Source organism: Oryctolagus cuniculus, chromosome 19 (genome assembly GCF_051225735.1).
Source record: "Oryctolagus cuniculus isolate XC-2025 breed Fujian yellow rabbit chromosome 19, ASM5122573v1, whole genome shotgun sequence".
NCBI classification, from domain to species: domain Eukaryota; kingdom Metazoa; phylum Chordata; class Mammalia; order Lagomorpha; family Leporidae; genus Oryctolagus; species Oryctolagus cuniculus.
Window position 1 is genome coordinate 47,284,820 of NC_142885.1, and position 6,887 is coordinate 47,291,706.

General features: G+C 42.0%; 1 pseudogene; it reads right to left on the minus strand.

Moving 5' to 3' along the window:
- Nucleotides 1–5,969: 5,969 nt before the first annotated feature.
- Nucleotides 5,970–6,676, minus strand: LOC149120564 (ras-related protein Rab-23-like; annotated as a pseudogene).
- Between the last annotated feature and the right edge of the window lie 211 nt (nt 6,677–6,887).

Here is a 6,887-nt window from a genome sequence, read left to right on the forward strand (position 1 = left end):
CTGGGAAAGTCACACTTGGCCATTGCCCAGTGGGTGAATAATGAGGGGGAAGGAGACCACTTCTGTGAGGTGATAGGCATTGTCACGCTGGAGGGCATCATAGAAGAGATCATCAAGTCCGAGATCCTGGACGAACCTGACCTCTACAGTAAGTGCATGGCCTTGGCTATTCTCTGAGGCCGTCCTGTTTGCCTCTGAGACTCTCAGCGGCAGCCCAGCTTGGTGCAGTGTGAATGAGTGCCAGAACAAGCCCAGTGCACTGATGTGTGTCAGCCACTCTGTCAAGCGGCTTAAATCATCCATGAGTCACTGGAAACATGCTGGCTGATTACCCAGAGAGTACCTTTAGGAGCTGAGCCAAGACTATGAAAAGGCGACCTCCCAGCCTTTGCTTGGGAAACACCGTGTATCCAGAGTGGAGCCCAGAGGTTTCTCTGCCCTTGCCTCTGCCCTCTGTCATTCCTTTGTTGTCTCTTCTACCTACACACAGACCTCAGCAGCCCCTGGGGGTCCAAGTCACAGTCTGCTCACACCACATACCAGGGAGTGATGGAAACCAGCATGAGGTTGCCCACCCCATCCTAAGCCAAAACCTTCAGTGTCCATATGCCCGCTCAGATATGGCACTGCTCTCTTAGGCCTTTCAGCCCACCACCCAGGTTTCTATTCCCACCCCTTCACCCTGGACAAGTCACCTGCCTGGCTCGAGTCCCTGCCCTCTTCTGTCTGGGTTCTTCTCCCGCCTTCTCCCTCCCCGGAACAATATGAACCACTGTATGCAGGGAGTGGCTGCTTGGGTTACTGATCCTTATGAAAGCTTTGCTTGCAAACATTACAAAGGCTAACTTGCCTCTGGGTCTCTGGGATGGGAGTGTTATCCCTGGGACAGTAAGCATTTTCTCCTCTGGATTTCATCTTTTCCTCCCCTCAGATAACTCATTTCAGACCTCTGTCCTTTGCTAGAAGCAGCCTTTCAGAAACCAACAGCTGGTAGAAACAGCTCAGACACTGCACAGCAGTAAGGCTGTATAGAAAGAGTGTGTTGCCTTTGGGCTAGGAAAAAAAAATAATGCTGAATGGTGAGGCCAGGGCTGTGGCATAGTGGGTAAAGCCACCACCCATATTGCTGGCATCCCATATGGGCGCTGGTTCCTAACCGCCCTCTGCTATGGCCTGGGGAGGCAGTGAAAGATGACCCAGATCCTTGGGCCCCTGCACCCATGTGGGAGACCCAGAAGAAGCTCTTGGCTTTGGATCAGCACATCTCTGTCCATTGCAGCCATTTGGGGAGGGAGGCAGTGGATGGAAGAACTCTCTCTCTTTCTCTGCCTCTGCCTCTCTGTAACTTTGCCTTTCAAATTAATAAATGAAATAAATTCTCTTTATATATATATATATACTTAATATATATTAAGTAAAGACTTCAAAGTTTGCACCCACATAGAAACACAAAGTGAAAAATACTGTTTGAGTACTCGTTATAGCATTAAATCTCAATGTACAGCACATTAAGGACAGAGATCCTATATGAGGAGTAAGTGCACAGTGACTCCTGTTGTTGACTTAACAAATTGACACTCTTGTTTATGGCATCAGTAATCACCCTAGGCTCTTGTCATGAGTTTCCAAGGCTATGGAAGCCCCTTGAGTTCACCAACTCTGATCATATTTAGGCAAGGTCATAGTCAGAATGGAAGTTCTCTCCTCCCTTCAGAGAAAGGTACCTCCTTCTTTGATGACCTGTTCTTTCCACTGGGATCTCACTCACGGAGATCTTTCATTTAGGTGTTTTTGTTTGTTTGTTTGTTTGTTTGTTTTTGTTTTTGTTTTTTTTGCCAGAGTGTTTTGGCTTTCCATGCCTGAAATACTCTCATGGGCTTTTCAGCCGGATCCGCATGCCTTAAGGGCTGATTCTGAGACCAGAGTGCTGTTTAGGACATCTGCCCTTCTATGAGTCTGCTGTGTATCTCGCTTCCCATGTTGGATCATTCTCTCCCTTTTTTATTCTATCAGTAAGTATTAGCAGACACTAGTCTTGTTTATGTGATCCCTTTGGCTCTTAGTCCTATCATTATGATCAATTGTGAAAAGAAATTGATCACTGGGACTAGTGAGATGGCATTGGTACATGCCACCTTGATGGGATTGAATTGGAATCCCCTGGTATGTTTCTAACTCTACCGTTTGGGGCAAGTCAGCTTGAGCCTGTCCCAAATTGCACATCTCTTCCCTCTCTTATTCCCACTCTTATATTTACCAGCAATCACTTTTCAGTTAAGTTTCAACACTTAAGAATAACTGTGTATTGATTATAGTATTCAACCTAAAGTATTAAATAGAACAAACAAAAAATACTAAGAGGGATAACGTATTAAGTTGTTCATCAACATTCAGGCTGATCAAGTCACCGTTTCTCAGTGTTCATTTCACTTTAACAGGTTTCCTTTTTGGTGCTCGGTTAGTTGTCATTGATCAGGGAGAACATATGATATTTGTCCCTTTGGGACTGGCTTATTTCACTCAGCATAATGTTTTCCAAATTCCTAACAGGGATCACTTTTCAGTTAAAATTTAAACACCTAAAAATAATTGTGTGTTAATTACAGAGTTCAACCAATAGTACTAGAACAAAAAAAATTACTAACATGGATAAAGTATTACATTGTACATCAACAGTCAGGACAAGAGCTGATCAAGTCACTGTTTCTCATAGTGTCCATTTCACTTCAACAGGTTTCCCCTTTGTTGCTCAGTTATAAATCTTTAAAAAAAGTTTTAAAAAGCTGAATGGTGGTCTGGCCTTGGCAGGAAGGAGCTGGAGTGTCCCAGTGCCCCCACCAGGACGCAGGTGCTGCTGTGCTCTGGGGCCAGGAAGGGACTGAGCTCAGAAATGTCCTGTCCCTCCCCACCCAATGCTCCCTTTTCCACCTCTGCCCACCACCCTTGCTTTAGAATTCCTGGAGTCTCAGTAGACAAATTGGTGAAGACACTCACACTAAGGTGTTAGTGGCTAACAGAAGTCTAAATGAGTCAGCCCCTCCCAGGACATTTGTGTGAGCAACCTTAATACTCCAGATCCCAATCTTGAAATAAAAGGAAGGAAAGGAGAACCCAGAGGAATAGTTCTTTAATGATGAAATGTTAACTGCCATTCTGAGTGGGACATGTTGAATGACACACATCAGCAGGCTGCTGGCTAGTGACAAAAGGAACTGGGTCCCCCACCCTTACTTGCTACTCTCTTTCTCTACGGGAGGCAGTTAGGGTTTTTCCACCCAAATAAGCAAATACCTGGTATGATGCTTACCGAGCTGCTAAAAGACCAGGATCCAGAAATACCTTGTTTTTCTTACATGACCCTGACTTCCTATAGGGTCCAGACTCCTGGGTCTGTACCTTCTCACTACTGTGAGCAGAGCAAGAAGAGTGTCCGTCCAGGGAACAGGTGACTGCAGAAGCCCAAAGTCAAAAGCAGCCCCTAAGAGCCGCTTGACAGGGAAGGGCACTTTCTCCCTTTACAGGGAGATCCAAAGGAGCTGGCAAGAGCACCCTCTAAGAGGAAAGGGAGCATAAAGGGGACCAGATTCTGGGGCCCTCTTTTAATTCCCCAGGGGGTTATCCCCTTCCATCACATCCACTCAGCTTTCACTGGAAGTTCCCTACAGCCCTGATGGCTTCAGGCCAAGTCTGGAGAAAGACCCAAGTATCTCCCCCAGTTTCCCTAAAAGCAGATGAGATAGGCCAGCAGTTTCAATGATTTATGCAGTATTCAGGGAAGACAGAAATGTCCATGGAAAACACCTACCACACCAAATTAAATTGGAAAAAAAAATTTTTTTCCAGTCAATAATCACAGGCCCAATATATGGGCTCTTGGGGGGTGCCAGGCCATGCCTCAGCCCCCTGCTCACCTTCATAGATTACAGGTCCATTCCTATTTCTTTCCTTCCTACCTATATTTCCCTCAATTCTCCCCCCATGGAGGGGCTGGGGTTGAAGCATAAGAGGTAGTGACTGCTCTCACCTTCTTGCATGTATGACTTTGTGCAAGTACTTTCACTATAGTTTCTTTTTTTAGCTTTGAATGCATTTTTATTATTAAAATTCATCTTTCATGAAATTTTTATCAAGTAGTATTTTTAGATTAAGTTTAGGGTATAACTGCAATACATACAGGTGGTTTTCCATTCCCAATTTACAAAAAGCGTTATTTATTAGTAACACAAATATAGAAAGAATTCAGTTTTCTTTTTACTCCGTTTATTTTTAAAAGATCATTTACTAACATCCAGCTATAAATGAATTAAACAGAAGAAAAGGAGCACTACTTCATAGATTATTATGGCCAAACCATCCAGTTACCCAGGTGTGTGGTGAATGATATTTCAGAGTCCACTGTGGCTTTAGATAGTTTTTGTTAGCAAATAAATTCTCTTGTAAGGGAAACCTAATGAATGATAACAGTACACATGATATTAGTAATAGTTAAAATTGAGCAAGTCTACCTGTTCAGTGGATGACTGTGCAGTACAAGACAAATGCACACCCCATCAGTTCATTTTGTTTTCAGATAAACAGGCACACTAATGATACACTGGGAGCACTTCAGCAGGTCACCAATAACAATTTCAAAGTTTTGAAAAGAATGTAAACAATGTACAGTATCTTGCACTGAAAGAGTACAACACTTCAGATGGCATTAGTAAGTCCAGCGCCGCGGCTCACTAGGCTAATCCTCTGCCTGTGGTGCCGGCATCCCAGGTTCTAGTCACGGTCAGGGCACTGGATTCTGTCCCGGTTGCTCCTCTTCCAGTCCAGCTCTCTGCTGTGGCCCAGGAGTGCAGTGTGCACCCACATGGGAGACCAGGAGGCAGTACCTATGAGGGAATGGACCCTCACTAGATGCAAACTCTGCCTCCATTTTGATCTTAGACTTCCTTGTTTCCAGATGGCAAGAGATAAATTGTTATTTATAAGCCCCATAATATATGTCATTTTGTCATAGTAGCCCGAATGCACTAAAGTGCATACTACTAAAATTATTACAATGAGTGTTATTTCATATGTGAAATACATAAAGGTAGCAATGTAATATTGTGAAATGCATAAATGTTCATGAGAAAAGAATGTTACTATTTTAGAAAAGAATGTTTAAAAAATCTATGGCATTATAATGAAATTCAACTATACATCTCAAAATATAGTCTTCTATTTATTCAACATATCGTCTTTTTTAAAGTTTCTATAAGTTACACATATAAAAAAGTCTGAGAATAGTATGGTTCAGTAAATAATTACTAAAATTTTACATAATTAAAGTTGTGATGGTCTTTGAAGAAAAAAAAGAAAATAAAAACTTACATATACATAATGTGTAAATGGTTTTAGAATCTGTTTCCTTACACTCTGCATATACCTTCAGTCTACTCCAGTAACAGGTATATGCATGCATACCTCCACTCTCTACATTACACAGATATTGCACAAGTGACATTGCCAACTACATACTCGTACAGTCTGGCAAGATTAGGGTTTACCTTTTAGTAATTTTTCTAAGTATTCAAATCCAATACTATTTTCCAGAAAAGCTATTATGACCAATTTCAGAAAAAGAATGCTTACTATCTTTCCTTGATCCACAGTGTTAGAATCTGTACCAATATATTTAGGCATTTATGTTTTCCAATATCTAAAATTCAGCAAAACCTGCTTAAAGAATTGTTTCAAAAACAGGAAATGCGTCAGTTAATGTGAAAAAAATTAAATACATCCACAGGGCATTCATTTTTTCACCAGAGGTCTCACTCTACATTCTGAAAAGCATTGCAGAGCAATAGTTAAGTCTGCCAGTTTTCAGAGAGCCATTAGGTGCAAAGTCTGCTAAAAATCTTGTACCATAACATTACAGCTGGATGTGTTTCTTGCTGAACTGCACAAGATCATTCAGCTCGCATCTTATTTAAAACTTTTTAGGGTATGCTACAGCTGCTGAAAGGATTTCTGTTTTTCTTGGCCCATTTTTTGTTGTATTTGTTGGGTCTTTTGTTGGATTGATGACATCGCCACCATTCAGGGTACTTACGTTCTGACTGGAGTAACTGCCACCATAGGTATTAAAGACCCCAATTTTGTTACTACTTGAATGCATTAGTTCTGGATCCTCAGTTATGTGTTGTTTGAGTTTTTGAAGTATTTTTCAGCAAATATTTAAAAACATCATTCACATTTAGATCTTTCACTGATGTTCTGTAGAATCTTAACTTCAGCCTTTTTGCCTCATTCTTTGTACAAGAATCATCCAAGAAATCAATCTTATTTTTTACAAGTACAGTTCATATATCCCCAACTTCAGCTCCGACTTTCTCTCTCCAACTGGAAATTGTTTCAAAAGATTCCCTGTCTGTAGTAGAAAATATAAGCACACAAGTCTGGGCTCCTTGATAATAGGCATTCATTATTGTATCAAATTCCTTTTGACCAGCAGTATCCCATAACATCAATCTGACATCTTCATCAATAACTTGGATTTGTTGCTCCAAAAAATCAACTCCAAGGTTTTCTTGTAGTCTTTTATAAAAATGCATTTGCAATATTGCTGAATCATACTTGACTTTCCAACTGTTCCATTCCCTACAACCACCATCTTGACGGCCACTTCCATATCTTCCTCCAACATGTTTGGAGTTGAAATGGTTTTTGTAGCAACTCTAATGACAGGTAATCAGGTCTTCTCTCTCAGATCATCTTCCCAGCCATGGACCCGCAGCCCAGCGCGACCGGCTCCTCCTGGTCGCAGCGCAACCTCTGCTGCCTCCCAATGCCCCAGGTCCCCCGTAGGGGCCACACAGCTGGCTAGCGCCCGATTTCACTCTATTAAAAAGGACTGT